Raw genomic sequence first — 19,794 nt, 5'->3', positions numbered from 1 at the left:
CTTCTGGCCTTATTTTTCACCCCACTTTTAAATTATAAAGACAATATTGCAATATGAGGGGTAGCTTGGAAAATACAGGGAAAAATATTTCTCACAATCCCACTATTCTATCCCAACTGTTTTCATTTTTACATGTTCTCTTCTAATATTTGTCCAGAAAGGCACACTCACACAGACTTTTTCCATAATTAGAAATCTACAAGTGATTTGTAGTTCTGAAAATTAACACTATCTTGGAAACACTTTTCTTTTCCATGTTGTCACAAATCTTTTTGTTATTGTTGTTTTGTTTTGTTTTGTATTGTTTTGAGACACGGTCTTGCTCTGTTGCCCAGGCTGGCACTCAGTGGCACAATCATGGCTTACTGCAGTCTTGACCTGCTGGGCTCAAGATATTCTTGTGTCTCAGCCTCCCGAGTAGCTGGTACTATAGGCATGCACCACCATACCTGGCTAATTTTTAATTTTTTTGTAGAGATGAGGTCTCACTATGTTGCCCAGGCTGGTCTCAAACTCCTGGGCTCAAGCAATCCTCCTGCATTGGCCCCGCAAAGTGCTAGGACTACAGGTGTGAGCCAGCATGCCTGGTCCCCACAAATCTTTATATTAATTATTTGTCATGGCTGCATAATATTCTGTTGAGTATTCATCATAATTAATCAGCATGCTTTTGCTGGATATACAGGTTGCTTCAAATTTTTTGCCATCATAAATAAAGGTACCTCCTCATATATAGTGCTTTATCCTGATCTTAGCTTATTTTCTTAACATACTGAAGTTATTGGGTCAAAGGATATGAGCAATTTAAATGCATGTGTCCAAATTTGCTTTTCAATGAGAATGTATCTGTTTTCACTGCCACCAGCAAGACAGGAGAGGTCCAATTTCACTGCATCCTTGCCAGCTTCTGACTCACTGCCATGCACAGAGACACCCACAGATTCCCTTGACCTGTACACATAGTTTTTCCTCTCATAAGAAGTTTAGTAACAAGACACAAATAGAAGTTAGTTGTACCATCTGCTTATGATTGCTTTGTGGCCACAATAAAAATGCCACCAAAAAGGCATATACCAGAGTGACAGTGTTCCTGCCCCATGATCCATGGGTGGGAGGACTCTGGCATCACTGACTTCTATTTGTAGTTTAGGAAGAACTTAATGAAACTGAAATCCTTATGCAAGAACAGAGGTTTTAATACAAAGACATTGGTATGAGTTTTTAAAATATGGATTTTAGCAGTGAAATTTTTGTGGGTCTTAGAAAATACTTAGAAGGGCTTTCTAAGAGTAGTATATTTTTCACTGCAATTGGCATTGTGAAAGTATTGACAACATGCTTGGGTATAAACTCCTCTGGTGCCTAATAAGGTGCTCTGTACTCAGTGAGCACTTAATAAATAGCTGTTAGTGCTGCTGAGCACATGATAATGGCAGTGTCTACATAACTGAGCCTTTTTTTTTTTTTTTGTGAAAGTACAACTTCACTAAGTTCTATCAAGCCTTGCTAGATATAGTGGGATGATTTCAAAATGCATCTCTGAGGGGATCAGAGCACAAGCAATGTAAAACACTTACTGCTGAGTTGAGGGCATGATATGCTTCACTTGGGGACAGTGGTACAAATTATCTCAAACCAAAATGTGTCTGGGTGGCTATGTTCAACTGGTTAGACCCCAACACTGGTTAGGCCAAAATCTCAGTTTCCATCACTGTGTCCCTAATCCTAAATGAGGAATATTGTCAACAGGTCCCTTGTGTCAACAGACCTTAAGGATTACCTCCTATGTACTCAGCCAGGTGCCAGGGACTTTGGGGATTCAAAGGAAGTCTAGTCCTCTATCCTCACAGCGTCCTTGGGAGAGGAAGCATAAGCATAAGAAGTGGTTAAATAAAGATAAAGGGCAGCCTGTGATGCAGAGCCTGAAGAGGAGTGCTGCTCATCGGTTTTGGGTGGTATGATTAGGCTAGTGGGAAGATTGCAGAGAGGGGCAAGTGTTAAGATCTGCCATAAGCAATGAGTAGGGTTTGAGTAGGTAAAGACAAGCAAGGGAGGGGCAGTCATAAGAAAGATTGAGTGAAGACCTGTGGGCGGACCCCACCCTAGAAAATGGGAAAGCTGCATCAGACATGGGCTTCCATATGATCAGGCAGTCACTAAAAAATATTTATGCAAGTCCTTTTGGCAAAGGCTTTGGGCACAGTAGAAAGAATTTGGGCTTTGTATCCAAATGGATCTGAATTCAGTTATAGATTTTACTAGGCACATAACTTTGAGTAAATCAGTTAACCTCTCTGAGCTTTAGTTCTCTCATCTGTATTATGGTAAAGATATCAAAAACTCCAGTGTATATCTATTATATACATATATATAATATGTACACATAGATATATGTAATTGCATGTGCATGACAGGCACTTAATATATGGCAGTTAGTTGTGAGGACTGTGTTTAGGATTTTCTCTATAGGCAAGACTTGAGTTTGAAAGGGAGTTCCAGTACTTTCTGCCAGTCTAATTCTTCTCCCCCAGTTTTGTATGTTTGTAGATCCCTTTGATGGATCTCTTCTTTCTCTCCCATATTGTCTCCTTCTTTTCCTCTCCTCTAACTTTCAGCCACAAAAGCTGAAACCAGCTGACAGGTAGGGAGATGTACATAGAGTGAGAAAGGTCGCTATTACAATTCCTTTTTCCTACCTCTGGCCATGAATAAGTGTATGAACATTTTCAGTTTCTATACAAATGCCATTGAGCAGCCAATTAATTCTCATTGATAAACCAGTTTTACCTGTTTCAGTTGAGCTGTTAAAATTGGTTGGACTCCAAACACCCACATTGATTTTTTTTCTCATCTGTGTTGCTTTATATAGCCAAAACACATTTTTTCAGTCCTTAAATAAAATTTATATTTTGGCCATGATTCGATCTGAAAGTGAGATGCTTCAGGGAAGTCATAAAGAAGAAAGTCATGATGATGATGATGATGTCGGTGATGATGATAATGATAATGTGTTGTCTTTGTATAGCATTTACTCATATTTCAAAGTGATGCCATGTTCTAAAGTCTAACTGCTTAGGAAAAAAATCCAACTTGGAATTATGTAAGATATAAAACTGTGACAGACTCTTTTCAAGAACTCATTATTACTCTTAAACCTTATCTCATTTTCACTGTTTTTTGGAAGGTAAGGGATAAATAATGTTTGTCCTTTTTATAGTTAGAGAAACTGAGGCAGAAATCCATTAATGGCTGTATAGACATACTGCCAAAAGATCCAGTGAGTTCAGTTGAAAACTCAATCAATCATCCAGATGTTTCCTATACACTGCCAAACATCTGGATTCACTGAATGCCTGACTAAATCGGCCTAAAGCTTTGGTGATAGGGAGGAAGAATCAAGTTAACTTTCCAAGTTCACATGTAATTGAGTGGTGAATCTGAGAATGTGATGTTATTTTCCTAAGCCCCTTGCTCGGTGCTGCATCTATTAAAACTACAATAGCATGCTCCAACATACATATTTATAAATACAGAGATACTTCTCTCTCTCTCTCTCTCTCTCTCTCTCTGTCTCTCTTTCTGCATGTATGCCCCATGTATGTCCATCCAGATGAACTATAGCTAGGCCATTTATGAGCACATCCCAAAATAGCTTTTCACTTTGTTTCCTGGGAATTCTCAACTGCCTGCCTCCTTGCAGGTTATGGTTACTGTTGATAGCACTGGAAATAATATACCCACTAAGGGAATAAAGTAACATTATTTTCATATTGATAGTCCCATGGTATAACCTTGAGGGGATGGGTTCAGAGCCAGGCTCAGGCCCCTTTCCTGGGAAGGCCTACAGGTGTGGAATGTTCTCCCCTCCTCCTTCCAAGGCAGAGTTCATGTGTAACATTCCCACGATCAGAAATGAGGACCTTTTTATTTCCTTTTCAGTTTCTAATTTGTGTGAGGACTTATTGTCTTGTGTTAGGAAAAGAATTGAACTCTTTTATGTCCTCAGTGTCAGTCCTGGGATTTGTTAGGCCATGCTGCTTTAAAACAACAACAACTAAGTTTTGTTTTTGTTAGTGTCATTCTGCTCCAGGCTCCTGCATGGAGAGAAGACTCCACAATTACCAAAAATGATCACAACACGTTACTCATATAATACTGTGGGCCATTTATCCCCTAACCTAGTTTTGTTGTTAACTTTTTCTCTCTCTTTAAGAGTAGTTATGTAGTTAGTGCTAATTTAGCAGTCCCTAAACTGCTACAGGACTTACTGTTCCCAAGGAAAAATCTATCCATTTATTGTTTCCCCATTTCAGTTCAGGTTCAAATGAAATACCAGAAATTGTTTTCCTGCCCGTTGTAAACAGTTGAAGCCAGAGTAGTCAATACCTGCCCATTTGGTGTCAGAGCTTTTCATTCAAAGTCAGATAAAGTCTCGTCTGTTTGGGATCGTTGAAATGTCCTGCTGAATGGTGGGGGAGTGGACGAGATGGCCTCTTAAGATTCCTTCCAGCCGTGTGATTCCATGATTTGTGGCTCAAGGTCAGGCTTTAACCCAGCACCCTCTTGTGAACAAGTCTTGTGACTTTATTCTCTGCTCTGCCACTCTTTTTAAAACACCCTGTTCCCAGGTCACCCCTTTCCACTTTGTAACCTCTCATCTTTTCAAAGGTTGTTCCCTTCCCACCAGTCTTCCAGCCTGGGCAGATGGAACTTAAACTTGCCCTTCCCCCCACCCAATTCTTCTGTTCTGCCTTGTTCTCATTAGGCTATGAAAACATTAAACTATAAAAACAGTTTTGCATTTATCACCCCTAAGTTTCCCTCCTCCAGGGCCAGATAGGTGACCTGTTTTTGAATCATGTTAACCATGTGATTCCATATGAATGATAATAATTCTGCCATATGTTTACATAGCACAATTCAGTTTGCAAAGCTCTTTCCTATCCATTAGATAACGTGATCTTTATAGCCGCTCAGAGAGGAAAGCAATGCAGGCATTATTACTTACATTTCCCAGATGAAGAAACTGTGGGCATTAGAAGTCTACTGATTTCCATACGGTAAGTGGTAGAGCTAGACCTAGAATCCAGAGCTACTGATTTCGTTCTCTGTGCACTTTCCTTTACTTGTACCAAGACATGGCACACCTATTAGGAAGATCTATGTAGAAAAGATGTGCAGAATACAAATAACAAAAACTCCTTAATTTGTGGTCTGATAATTTTCAAGTGCCAAATATGGTAATTTCTATGGCCGAAGCTCTAAAATCAGCAGCAATGAAAGGTTAAGCACATTGTTTACAAAATCTCAATTGGTGAGATTCTTGGAAAACTAACCACCACATTGTATGGAAACAGAGGAACTTTGTGGCATGAGTTTGAGTTATAAATAGCAGAAGAACTTTCTGTTAGCGAGCCCTAATTCATAGAATGATGTTAAATGGTCAAAGATAATTAAAAAATCTAGAACAGACACTGAAATGTCTCCACTTCCATCCCCCTCTGTAAACACCAGAAAAGTATTTTTAAGATGCCTGGCAGACTCTAGTGCAATGAAGACACTAACTTTTGAAATAGAAAGTTAAAATTTTTAATAAGTTAATTAGTAAAGCTGTTAAGTGCCAAAGGAGCACTCAAAACATTCCTTAGCATGTGATTTAAAAAAAAAAATGTTTGAAATGAATCTCAGACATGATGGAAAACACTCCAAGTAACTTGTTTTCATAGTCTTCTCACAATAACACCAGTGAGAGTTGTAAAACACTGGCCTAGTGCAGTGGTTGCTAGAAAAGCCAATATTGATCTAAAATTCCTAAATAAAAGGAAAAACCTTTTGAAAGTCAACTTTAAATAAAAGACCTTCCCAAATGGAATTATGTCCCAGTGTCTGTCTTACTTGTTCACATACAAGTGACATGGCAGAACTCTAGTAATTGCCATTTATTTCCATACGGAGCCAGAATGTGTGATGTGTGTGTGTGTGTGTGTGTGTGTGTGTGTGTGTGTGTGTGTGTGAAGGACAGAGTACCTACAATGACATGTTAGCAAGAGCCAATGAATGACTTCTGAGTCACAAAAGGACAATGTGAGTTAGTCCTTAAATACCAGACTTAGACTCTGTGGAGTTAAACATTATTTCATGAAGTAAAAGGGAATTCTCTGATATATTCCAAAATGGATTTATCATTAAAAAATCTTCTGTCACTTTGCCTAATAGCCTGAAAAATAATTACAACGTCTGGTGGCTTTGGGGAGCATGTGTTTTTAATATCTTAATTACTATATACAGTTTAATAACATTGCACCAAGAAGAATTCCCAAGTATTTCATACTAAATTTCTTGAAAATAAACTATTTGCTATATTTAGAATACACAGGATTAAAGGTACTTAAATTAGGTCATGTATTTTAGTCCTTGCATATTAAATTAAATTACTCAAAAATGGAAGATGAGTCAGGAATGGCGAGCCAAAATGTTGTTGGTATTAGTGTTGTGGTCATCTTGATTGAGCAATGGAGGGAAATACATGAACTTTTCTCATTACGTTATTGTATTCTTTCATAGGATATTTTTAATTGGAAGTATTAGCAATGGAAAGACAAGTTCTACATATGAAAAGAGAATTCTGTCAAACAATATAGACTACCAGGTTTATGAAGTTTAGAAATACATTTCTAAATTTTCTATGAAATTCATAGTGTCTCCTATTCTATTTACATTTACCCGCTGGCCAAATGCAACACCTTTTTTTTTGAGACGGAGTCTCACTCAGTCACTCAGGCTGGAGTGCAGTGGCGTGATCTTGGCTCACTGCAACCTCCACCTCCCGGGTTCAAGCAATTCTCCTGCCTCGGCCTCCTGAGTAGCTGGAATTACAGGCGCCCACCACCGCGCCCAGCTAATTTTTGTATTTTTAGTAGAGACAGGGTTTCACCATGTTGGCCAGGCTGGTCTCGAACTCCTAACCTCAGGTGATCCGCCTGCCTCGGCCTCCCAAAGTGCTGGGATTACAGGTGTGAGCCACCGTGCCTGGCTGATATTTTTTAATAAACAGTTACAAATGCTCATTCCCTAAAAAGTTTGCAGTTACAAACATTTGCTATATGAGGTATATCAGTCTGTGTGTATGTATGTGTGTGTGTATTCAAATACTATTTCAGAAATTAACCGAGATATATTTATGAATATGTATCATGCTTCTAGACTGTAAGCTCCCTAAGTGTGGAATCACACATTTAATTCTTTGTATCCCATGGCACCTAACACAGTAGCATATACAAAGTAGACCCTCAATATATATATAATTAATTGACTGATCAGTCAATTCAAAGGACTTAACCTTTGCTGCCCTTAACTTATTTCTGACTTTAGATTTCATTTAAGGTACTTTTCACATTCAATATTAACCAGTGTCTGTGCTAAAGGGCAGAATTATATAAGTGCAGGATCATAGGGTCTAACCCTTTGATTTTACAGAGGATGTTAAAGCCAAGAGAGGGAAATGACTTGTCTAAAGTCATACTACCAGTAAATGACAACACTGAGACTGGGAAATGAACAGGTTAATATTCTATAGTGCCATTTGCTCTGCTTCCAAAGGCTCTTGATGCAAACATGCTTGCAAATACACAAACACATTTTCTTATACAGTAAGTACTCCAAATCATGGCAGAAGCCCACACTTATGAAGTTCATCTTTGGAACAAATGGCTGCACAGTAGGAACCATGAACTTGCTAATTATTTATCACTTATTTTGGATATTAACTAAGTTTGGGCCTAACAAGTATACCTTAGTGCCCAACTGCCTCATTCAACTCATTGGGCAGTTGTTGCACCGGGTGGAGAGGTCTCTTCTGGGATCACTGAACCAAAGGAAGGCAGAATCAGCAAGACCTGTTGCTTATGGCCTTTTACCCACTCACAGAGTCTGACTCAGGCTCCTGTTCTCATTCAGGGTCAGTCATCCTTTCAGTCTCATCCCCTGGATCTCAACTCCTCCACCTTCCTGGACATCTTATAATAATTTATCTCGTGCCTCCTTCCTCCTTCCAGAATGACAAAATTAGCATCATATTAGTCAGTGGGCTTATGTGCCAGATAGCTCAGTTGTTTAGGGCAGTGTATTCAGATTGTGTTCCATAGGGAATGTGGGAGAGGTGCTGTGGAGGTTGTTCTAAGTCCCCCATTCCTATTTTAACCAGAGCAGCTCCGTTTTTAAAAATCTTCTTCACATATTGGTCTTCTAAGTAAGATTTCACTTAAAGGGGTCCAACTGCAAAAATAACAAAAATCTTAGATGCCCTTAAAGCTAACATTAAAGGCTTAATCCCATGTGAGCCATTTCGTAATTTGAGTGGTCAATGAAGGTACTAAATATCTATAATACACAAGGAAGTCACAGCATGCCTTCCAGTCCCCATCAGCCACTTTCTAAAATGAACTGTGGGTCAGAATGGAGACCAAATGGGAGAATGTGAATGGCTTGGTGGTAACATTATTGAAGTGATAGCTAAAGGCCCATGCTCTAGTACTAGTGAACCAGAAGTGGCTTCTTTGAAGCTGATGACCAACATATATGAGTTTTCTTTGCCCATGTCATTAGGATTCTAACAAAATCCAATGAAAACAAAGTGCTGAGCTGAGCTCTTTTGTCTTGAACTAGCTTGTCTATATGGTGCAGTCTTGTGTTAATTGGCCCAAACAAATGTTTGGTCTTAGTCCTTTAATCCCATGGCTATTTGAGATCTAGCCGTTCAACTGTAAATTTATTTGACACATAGCAAAAAATGTTTCCAAATTCTGTATGGGCTCAGTGTTGGTACATAGTTAAGGTAAAATGATAATAATGGGATTAATTCTGTACTCCTAACTATGTGCTTTCCTTAGATAGTGACCACAGTGATTTTATGTAGCAACTGTTAAGTGCAGTGTCTCCAACAGAGTTCTAATTAATATCCAAAATAAAGATTACATTATTATTTATATGCACTGGATCTTATTGGATAATTTCTTAAGTATGGTCTTCTTTTCCTTGTTTAATAAGTTGATCTAGATATTTTTTTCATAGTCCCTATTTTGCTAAGTCATCACTTCTGAGAGTAATATCTGTTCTCTATTATGGGCAAGCAGCTGACGAAACCAAATAAAAGCTAAGAGAATTACTCTTCTGGTATGTCACAAAAATGAGGTCCAAGTTCAGGTTAGTTACATTCGAGGCCACTGAGGATTCTTAGGGTTATTATCCATCACTGTTATTAAACTTTGAAGCATCACAAAGAATTGGTGAAGAGCCAAAAGACTGAAGACTGGCACAATTGTTTACCATCACCTTCAAAAAGGGATGGAAATTGGATTCTGGAAGCCACAAACCAGAAAGTCTGGTGTCACATCTTGATGAAATTCTAGATTAGATTCTTGGAGAGCATGAGCTCTTGGAAGCAACCATGGTGGTTACAAGTAGCCACTGTGGACTTACTCAGAACTAATCAGGCCATTTCCCCTTATATGTGCGTGCATGCACATGCCTTATTGATCAGAGGAATGGCATAGACATGCTGGCTCTAGATTTCAGCAAGGTGTTTGACAGAGATTCCTATGATTTGTTTTAAAATAAGTAAGGAGAAACATTGGCTAACTGATCATCTACTTGGATAAATGTGTAGCTAATTAATTATCAAATATGAAATGTATCAATATCAGCCCAGAGTGAGGCCTTTGGTTATTAACTTTGTGCTTAGCCCCTTATTACCTAGAATTTTTGCTAGTGACTTAACTGAAGATAGAGAAGGCATACTTCTAATATTTAGTGACTGTATGATGCTAGGTGGGGGTTAGTGAATACATAGATAACACAATTGGGATGCAAAAATATCTCAGTAGGCTGCAATGACAGGAGAAAACTAGCCGGGTAATATCCCCATGGGGATAAATGTGAAGTATTACATGTAGATTCACAAACATGAGTGCCTAAGCATGATAGGGGAAATCCAACTTAGCACACGTTAGTTTTTAGTTATGATGGAAACAGCTATGAAACCTTCACTGACCCAAAACAATATCCCCCAAATATTGTGATAATTTAGCAACTCTCTTGATGTTGTTGCCATTTTTGGAGGGAAGAGAGGGATACGTATTTACATGTATGTCGAGGTGGGAGAGGGAGAGACATGGAAGTGACTAGAAAAATACTCTCCACCGCTTGCAGTGAGCCGAGATCGCGCCACTGCACTCCAGCCTGGGCGACAGAGCGAGACTCTGTCTCAAAAAAAAAAAAAAAGGAAAAAAAAAAATACTCTCCACCCTGTTTAAAAGTTAAAAAGGACTGTTTTGGGATTGTGGTGTTCACTGCTCCACATGAGTTTTTGTTACACCAATACTACCTGTTTTAGTTGTAAAGCATCACTGGTATGTGACTGAGAGTCTCAGTGAGACATTTGAGAGCCAAAACACTGGATTATTTAGTTTGAGGGAAAGAACAAAGGCTTTAGAGCCAAATAGATCTATTTTTAATTCTCAGATTTGTCATTTTGTAGTAACTTGGCTTTAGGCCAAATTACTTAACTTTCCTATACTCATGCTTCCTAATCTGTGAAATGGGTATACTATCATCTATCTTGAAAAGTTAAGACAAATATTAGAGATAATATATGTGGTAGGCACTCAATAAATTCCAGATACTGCTTTTCTTCATATTATTACAATATGAAGAATTAGCATAAGGGCAAGTCAAGAGTGACCTTTTAAGTGATTTGAGTCTCTGTGCCTCAGTTTATCAATTTCTGAAATGGAGAGACTACAACTTTTCCAGTTTGGAGTGTTGTTTAAATGATTTAAAAATTCTAAATATAATAATCTAAATTCTAAAGATTCTTGGAAAAATATATCTAGCCAACCTTCAACAGATTTTTGAACTATTTAAAGATTAGTTTGGCTCAAAGTGACTGAATGGAAAATGAAGATGATTTTTTATATATGTGTGTGTGTGTGTGTGTGTGTGTGTGTTTAAATCAAGTTATTCAGATTTTCCCAAGTTTGAACTCTGCCCTGAAGTAGAGGCTCTATAAATAGGCAGGCTGCCCTTGGAGTACAGCTTAGAGATTTTACCACATGATCCAGAAGTCCCATTTTAATCTTCAGCCCCACCAGGACCTTTCATGGAAGGATGGTATCAAGTGGAGAGACTTCAGAGCTATAAAGTTCAGGGCAAGTTAATCTGCATTCCTTTTGCATTTTGCTCTCTGGTTGAAGATGGTGAGAGGTTCCTATATTTAAAACCCGGTTGACATGATATCCTTATTGGCCGATGTCTCACAGGAGGTATTTAGAATGATTTTGAGCAGCATATAATATGTTTGTGAGTGTGTGTGTATTTCACATGCCAACAGAGAAGAAAGAATTCACAGGGCTTGTGGCTACTGAGCTTTCTTGAGACACCATCACTCTCAGCTGTTGGGGTGATGTCACAGTTACAAGCGACACTGCCTAGGCCCAAATTCCCAAAGCTCTTTTTTGCATTGCAGAGCCTAGGGCAGACCTACACCATGGGCTCTACCTTCAAAGAACTATGGAATTTGTTAGCCACAGACTGGGACCAGTGACCACTTGTTGTCAGGCAAAAGGAAAGCTGCCCCCTGCTGCCTGAGCCTTTGTGCCTGCCTGGGATACCATGGAAAATGGGGAAGGAATCCAGACTCATTAATGAGCTAATACAAAAGATTAAGCCAAGCTAGAGGCAGTTTGTTATAGCTGCATATGGATGCTCGAAGGCGGTCAGAGCTGAAAGATCTCCAGACCAGAACCCAGTGGTGCTGCCGCCTTTGTTTGCCAGACACAAATATAGGATAAGGGTATCCCCATGGGGAGCAATTTTCATATTGCCAATTTCTTTTTGCAGTTATGTCATTCCCCGAGCTGTTGTGTGACAAACTGGTTGATCAGTAATTGCAATCTGATAACCCATGGTCCAAATTATTGTTAAAACTGCAGGTTTCATTATAATATACTGAGATGGAACTCAGATCTGAGCTTTTACTTGGTCGAATGGTCTTTGTTCTTGTTTGTTGATCTTGGAAGTCACTTAAAGCATGATTACTTCTATGACTCCTTTTCAAAATGAAATTCACAAGGCAAAATAAAAAGTAAAATACACACACATGCACACACACACACACACACACACATATATATATATATCCTCGTCATTTATTAGGAGTTATTTATTGAATGCCCATTTTTTATGTAGTGCTGGATTTGATGGGGTCTGTTGATAAGGACATAGAGAATCCCCCCCACCTACACACTCATCACATATGCACATATCATCACCATTTGCATTCATTTATTCAATATTGAGCAGCTCTCTGTGCCAAGCACTGAGCATAGGGGCTGTAGACAAAGATACAGAGATAACTTAAGCACTTTCAATGAGGGTGATGAAAACATGCCTACATTACTATACTCCAAGGCACAGTGTGTCATAAAAGAAATATAAACCAAGTACTATGCTAGCCCGGAGAAGAGAAGGATTAATTCTTACCGAGGGAATTAGACAAGACTTTAAAAATAGGAGGTAGCCTTTAAGCCAGCCTTTGAAAGATGAGGAGAATTTTGACAGATCGAGATTGGAAGGAAGGATCTTCCTGGCAGAGGAATATGGCATGAGCAGTGGCTCAAAGACATGAAAGTACATCGATAGCGTTATGTGGCTGGGGAGCTGAGGCCACAAGCCAGATTGGAAGAGGACATGGACAGTGAAAGATGAGATGGAAAAGGTGGTAAAAAATTTGGGAGGGCCATGAATAGCATACTAAGGAATCTGAGCTTTACTCTGTGGCAGTGCAGAGCCCATGAAGGGCTTGAAGCATGAGAGTGACATGGTCAGATCAGTTAACATCAGTAATGTTAACTCTGCCAGCAGCGTGAAGAAATTGGAGGCACGGAGTCCAGTTAAGTGATAGCATTTACAAGGGAAAGAAGGAAAGCTTGTTATTCAAATTCATTACCCTTCCTTTCCACTGCCTGATGGGAAAATGGAAGGGGTGTCCAATCTTTTGGCTTCCCTGGGCCATATTGGAAGAGGAAGAATTGTCTTGGGCCACACATAAAATACACTAACACTAACGATAACTGATGAGCTACAAATAAAAATTGCCAAAAAAAAAAAACCTCATAGTATTTTAAGAAAGTTCACAAATTTGCGTTGGGCTTCATTCACTGCCATCCTGAGCCGTATGCAGCCCGTGGGCTGCGGGTTGAACAAGCTTGGTTTAGGAGATGAGAACCGCTTTGTCCCTAAAGTTGACTCAATCATCTTTTGGCCATTAGCCAGGACATAGGAGAGGCCGGAGCAGGCAGTGGTTTGGGTCTCCGCAGAAGGTAGTAGGGTGCGGCCCTCCCACAGTAGACCAGTAGCTTCTCCAGGTCCCACAGTAGAAAATGAAAAGAAATTTCTAGTACCTGCAGAGATTTGTCCCTTATTGAACCTTTAGTAGAAGTTCTCACAATGAGGTATTTAGATTCCCTGATGAATGTGTTAACTATTACTTTTAATCAATTTGTTACACACTTTTTTTTAGTCAGAATTCCAATTAAATGTAGCTCCTTGGCTGTTGAATGCTGAGTGCCATCCATTCACTGAAGTCTCAAAAATTACCAAAACTGTGAGAAAGATCGAGAGAGATTATAGTGTTTTTCTTCAGCTGCCACTGTGGGTGCTTAGATGTGTTGGAGAGACTACTGTGTTTCGTGACAGCCTCACAAAGAAGAGTGGGGGCCCCAGAGGGAAGCAGTGACTGTTTGCCTTCTCCATACCTTCTCAGAACACATTTTCCTATTTGTTATCAACTCCTATGTCTTTCTAATTATGGCAGCTCCTTATAGCTGGTGCTGTTTCACTACAACAGTCTCCAAGAACTTTACACATGTTATATGTAAGACCTCGCTTGTTCATTTTACTCAAGCATGTGCTGACAAGGAGCTGACCTGACATTTCACCAAGACGCTCTGCCTTGTACTCGACAGTGCCTCTTCTCTCCACCTTAGCACCCCTGTGCCCTTGCTGATCAGAGCAGATGCTGAGAAGACACAGCAGATGTCTCGGTTAGGCTAACCTTATCTGTCCCACTCACCACCGTATCTTCAGCTCTTTGAACAATGCCTGGTATAGAATAAGTGGCTGATAACTATTTATTGCATAAATAAGTGAAAAATTCTGTTCCTCTTTATCCTCAGTTTAGAGCTGTATGGACAGGGTGAATATATTTTGCACATGGGACAGATATGAATTTCGGGGAGAAAATGTAGTGGCAGGTACAGAGAGAAGGCAAGAAAGTAGGGGGATTCTTTTCGCCATCAAAAAAGTTACAAAATATTACTTTGGAGTTTTGCTTTTCAAGTATGTACAGAATATTTTATTTCTTCAAGAAGTCATCTGGAATAGCCCTTCCTCTATTTTATTGAGAAATGCAGTGGAATAATACCACAGCTTCCCCATAAGTCTTCATTACATCAATTCAGAAGGTCCTCAACTTGCTAAGAACCTGGAAAATCCATGAACTGTCTTCCTGTTCAGTCGCCCTTTTCTGACCTTCACTTGGGGGCTATGCTGTGGCTATCATACAGTGGAATTATTTTAGACAGAGCCCCGAGGCTCTGGCCTACTCCCCACCTACTCTGCCTATTCAGTTGCTATAAAATATGGTATTGAGCAAAGATGGGAAACCTACTTTATCTGTCAAAGCCTGAGTAATAGCAACTTTCATTTTCTTGGCCGCCTCCTTTCAACTCCAAGCTCAGCTTGTTGAGGCCTGAAGAGCTGAGCCAAAACAGCAATTCATGTGCGTATTTCTATCTAGACTCCCGTCTCCCTGGGTAGTGTAGTCCTGTGGTGATTCATGCCTCGAGTATAGATAGCTAGATATTGGGAAACTTCCTTATTTGCAGGATATAAAAGTGAATGAAGTGATCAAAATCTTTGGCATACCTCCCCCTATTGCATAGCTTTCTCGTGCTTTCCCTAAGGGAATCATTTCTGTGAGGAAGGACAGATGGGTCTGTGATCCTCTCTACTTTCAGTATATTCCCTGGACCTACTATGTCCTACTCACTTCTCTGCTGAGATCACTAGGCCTGAACTCTCTTCTATGTAGCCAATTACCAGTGCTTTCAGGTCATTCTTTGTACAATTCTGTCTGAGATCCTTTTCTGTCCCCATGTCGTTGCCCTAGTCCAGACCTGCTTTGCTTCACCATCAGTCCTATGCTGGGCACAGGAACTAGAAAAATCAATGAGATAGTCACTGCCCTTGGCTTCTAGGGACTCACAATCTTTTTTTTTTTTTTTTTGTCTTTGTTTTCTTATAGTACTATAGTCTTCAACTTCTATTTATATTTTGCTTTATATATTTTCTTTTGTTGATCCAGAAACAATTTTTTTGTGTGTAACTTTTTTCTCTGCCACAAAAAGACGTGTTGCCTTCCTTTTATAAGTCCCATATCTCCCTGACTCCCACTTATGCCATGCCACCTTCTCTGAGGGAGAGGTACTTCTCTCCCCACAACTCCTCACTTTTTTTCTTCCTATCCACCCACTCTCATCTTCCACATAATTTAAGAATTCCTCTTATAGGTTGATTTATTTTCTGTGGTCTTAGTGACTCTGTCTTAAAGGGAAAGTAATAGAAGAAATGACCTGGAGAAAGACAGTGATCAAGACCAAGTAGCATTTATCTGGGACTCGCTGAGTGTTAGTCCTTGTCTGGATGTCTCACAACCTCTAATAAAGAACACCATGCTCGCTATGTGCTCCCTTCTAGATGAAAAAAAAAAAAGTCCATAATCTATAAATGCTTTTGGCTAGCAATGATGAACAGCAGCAGCTTTTATTTTTTTTCAAAGCAAAAGCACCAGAAGTTTGGAAAGGAATTGCAAGTTATGTTGTAATGCAACTGATCTCCTTCTTCCTGAGAAAGTTGGTTTCTCGCCAGAGTGTTCAATTCAGGCCCACGCAATCTGGGTGTATTTATAGAGGGCCCAACAAGGAAGAGAACATGATAAGCTTTCCTCCCCAGTATGGTAGACAATGGCAAACAATCGCCAGGTGAATGCTATGGGGAGCCAAATGCCATTTAGGTATGTGACAGCAGACATCTGCTAGACTGAGAGGCCCACCTGCCCCTCAAAGCAGTTGAATCCGGTCCGAGAAGTCAGAAATGTTATTCTGGATGATGGCAAGACCTCAGAGAGTTTTGGGGGCCCTGTCTGTTTCGGAGATATCTAGGAGATGAGACCCACTCTAAAGTTGCCTAATTCTTAATAACATAAAAATGTTAATAAGAAAATAAGAATCCAGCTAGGTGCGGTGGCTCACACCTGTAATCCCAGCACTTTAGGAGGCCAAGGCGGGTGGATCCCTTGAGGTCAGAAGTTCGAGACCAGCTTGGGCAACATGGCAAAACCTCGTCTCTACTAAAAATACAGAAATTCGCTGGGCATGGTGGCAGGCGCCTGTAATCCCAGCCACCTGGGAGGCTGAGGCATGAGAATCACTTGAACCTGGGAGGCGGAGGTTGCAGTGAGCCAAGATCGTGCCACTGTACTCCAGCCTGGGTGACAAATTGAGACTCTGTCTCAAAAAAAAAAAAAAAAAGAGAAGAAAGAATCCCTGCAGCATTTAAGTGTTTTAACACTTTTGAGACCCATAAATATAAATGTTTTATTTACATTATCACATTTATTTCACACATATATTAAAAAAATTAATGCATATATATGTATGTGGAATAAAGTCTGTAAGAATTATATCACAACAGTAGCAGTATTACAGTAATTTTCATTTCCTTTTTATATCTCTCTGCACTCTGCCCAAATGCTTTTTAAAATTATTTTTTAAATCAGAAAAAACAAGAAATCTATAGGCTCATACATGTAAATGTTTTATTTACATTATCACATTTTCCACCACTATCCTCTGATTAATAATATCCACTGTTAATTATAGTTAGCTACCATTAATATTCTCTTTTACAGATGAGGAAAATGGCAGTCAGATTGTCAGTAACTAAAAGGTTAAACTTGGACTTGAACCCACGTCCTATTACTCTAAAATTTATGATTTCTTTTTTATTCTGTTGAAGAAATGAGAGCCATTAGCACAGTCCCATTGTCAAGGAGGTCACTTGAAGTAGCCAGAAACTAGCAGCTCCACCTCTAACAATTTCTCCCAAGGAAAGAACATGACAATCTACAAAGATGTATGTATAAGGATATTTCAGTAGCATTGTTTATGAATAACAAAAAAATAAGGCTGGGCTGGGTGGCTCACATCTGTAATCCCAGCACTTTGGGAGGCTGAGGCGGGCAGATCACGAGGTCAGGAGTTCGAGACCAGCCTGGCCAACATAGTGAAACCCCATCTCTACTAAAAATACAAAAATTATCTGGGCATGGTGGTGGGCACCTGTAATCCCAGCTACTCAGGAGGTTGAGGCACAAGAATCGCTTGAAACCGGAGGCAGAGGTTGCACCGAGCCAAGATCGCGCCACTGCACTCCAGCCTGGGTGAAAGACCAAAACCCCGTCTCAAAAAAAAAAAAAAAAAAAAAAAAAAAAAAACGTAAAAATAAAAGCAATCCAAATGTCCATCAATAGCAGATTTATTATGGGCACTATGCTGTTTCCATACAATGGAGTAATCTGTAGACATTTAAAAATATTTTTAAAAACATAGTTGTGCATAGAAAGATACCTATCATATATTGCTAAGAAAAAAACAATGCAGACTATGACAGTAGTAAAGTACAATCCAATTTTTTAAAAAATTAATGTGTATATATGTATGTGGAATAAAGTCTGTAAGAATTATATCAAAACATTAGCAGTATTACAGTAATTTTCATTTCTTTTTTTATACCTCTCTGTACTCTGCCCAAATACTTTTTAAAAATTATTTTTTAATCGGAAAAAATAAATCAATTTTCACTTAAATAAACTTTTTGAAATAGATAAAGACAGATGTAAGATTGAAACCATGCTGGACCAAACCAAAGCTCTTCCTCCCTGGTCCCCAACTGAGCTGTATTCATCTCTACTGGCTGTCTCAGAAGCAGCCTAGCTTCTGTGAGGAGGCAACAGCAGTATCACTTGGTCTGGTGGCCTGGTGACCTCCTGACCAGTGCATACTGACCCAGTGTTCCAGCCTCATAGCCTAGAAGTCATCCCCTTAATTCTGAGGGCAGCACCAAGGACCTTTTAGAGACATGGTCCCAGGGGCAGCCCCCATGATCTACACCATCCAGGATTCTAGCTGACAGGCACCCTAGGAGATGTGTGCACAGTGAGAGGTAGCCCCCATGCATCTGAACTTCTCAGAATAACCCAGTATGATTCTGTCATTCACAAATGGGCCCAAACATTTTAGAATCTATTTCTATTTTTGGCCTGTCCAACCCCTTAGGGAAATAAATTCCTTAGTATTTGATATGCAAAGTAGGGCCTCCCTTTATCTAACCCCAAACCATCTCTTTCAAGTTCAAGGGGATACCCTTCAAACTCCAGTATTCTAGGACTTAAATTGTGGTTACTCTACCTATCACATTGTATGCACTTCTTTTCTTTCTTTTTCTTTTTCTTTTCTTTTTTTTTTTGAGATGTAGTTTCACTCTTGTTACCCAGGCTGGAGTGCAATGGTGCGATCTCAGCTCCTAGGTTCAAGTGATTCTCCTGCCTCAGCCTCCCGAGTAGCTGGGATTACAGGCATGCACCACCACGCCCAGCTGATTTTTGTATTTTTAGTAGAGACGGGGTTTCTCCATGTTGGTCAGGTTGGTCTTGAACTCCCGACCTCAGGTGATTCGCCCACCTCAGCCTCCCAAAGTGCTGGGATTATAGGTGTGAGCCACTGCGCCTGGCCTGTATGCATTTATTTTCTTTTCCCCTTCAGTCGTCATATTTTCAGACTCAAGAAGCCAGTGATTTTAGTTTGTCCCTATATAGCTTTGCTTTGTTCTCCATTCTTCATTGTTTTATTTCACCTTCTCTGGACATTTTCCTGTTCTATTTTGTCTTCTTTAATGTGCTACCAGCAGAACATAACCCCAAATATTCTGGGAATAGGTACAGTAGCACATATATGGTAGTGCTAAAAACAGTTACTGCAGCTTGAAAGCAACTTCTTTCTTAGTGGGTTGCTAGGTGCAGACATTCACAAGTTCAGCTTTCAATGGGAGAAGAGTGATCATTAAAGAGCTGTGAATACTGGTCTGTTTTTCCTTACCTTAGAGATGTATATGTGGCCTCCGTTTTACATTGTCTCTACTAGGATCCAATGGAACCCCAAACTAGGTTTGATTGTGGGGCAGGATGGGTGGAGGTGCAGTGGGAAATCCCTCAAATCAGTGAAATAAACGCTGATTCCAAATGTAACATGCAGGCTCTATAGAATAAGACAGCTCTAATCTCTCAAAGACCAAAGATAAGGCCATCTGACAGCTTTGCAACGTCAGAGACTTTCAGTCATTTCTTTACACACATGTAAAACCTTCAGACATTCTTGAGAAAATAACCTTTATTTCAAAAAATAGCTTTGAAGTTTGAAAATCAAAGCAGGCCAGCTGTTTCTCAGCACAGAAAGAATTTTTCCTAAACTGCTAGAAAGCTAATAAGGATTTCAAAGGGCAGTGATCACTTACGCTAATGCCCATGGTCCAGGGAGCACCAGGGATGGGACAAGCTGTTTACTGCAACTAACACATGAACTAGGGAGTGTGCCAGACCTTCCTCTGTGTTTGTCCATCTTT

General features: G+C 39.7%; 1 protein-coding gene across 1 annotated transcript in view; it reads left to right on the top strand.

Annotated features, from left to right (window-relative positions):
* GPC3 (glypican 3) overlaps positions 1-19,794 on the top strand; it is a 459,357-nt gene that overhangs the window by 335,241 nt on the left and 104,322 nt on the right. The gene's annotated exons all lie outside the window — the stretch shown is intronic.

This window comes from Pongo abelii, chromosome X, assembly GCF_028885655.2.
Source record: "Pongo abelii isolate AG06213 chromosome X, NHGRI_mPonAbe1-v2.0_pri, whole genome shotgun sequence".
In the NCBI taxonomy this organism is placed as follows: domain Eukaryota; kingdom Metazoa; phylum Chordata; class Mammalia; order Primates; family Hominidae; genus Pongo; species Pongo abelii.
Note: the sequence above shows the minus strand (reverse complement) of the source record. Positions and strands in the feature narration are given on the sequence as shown.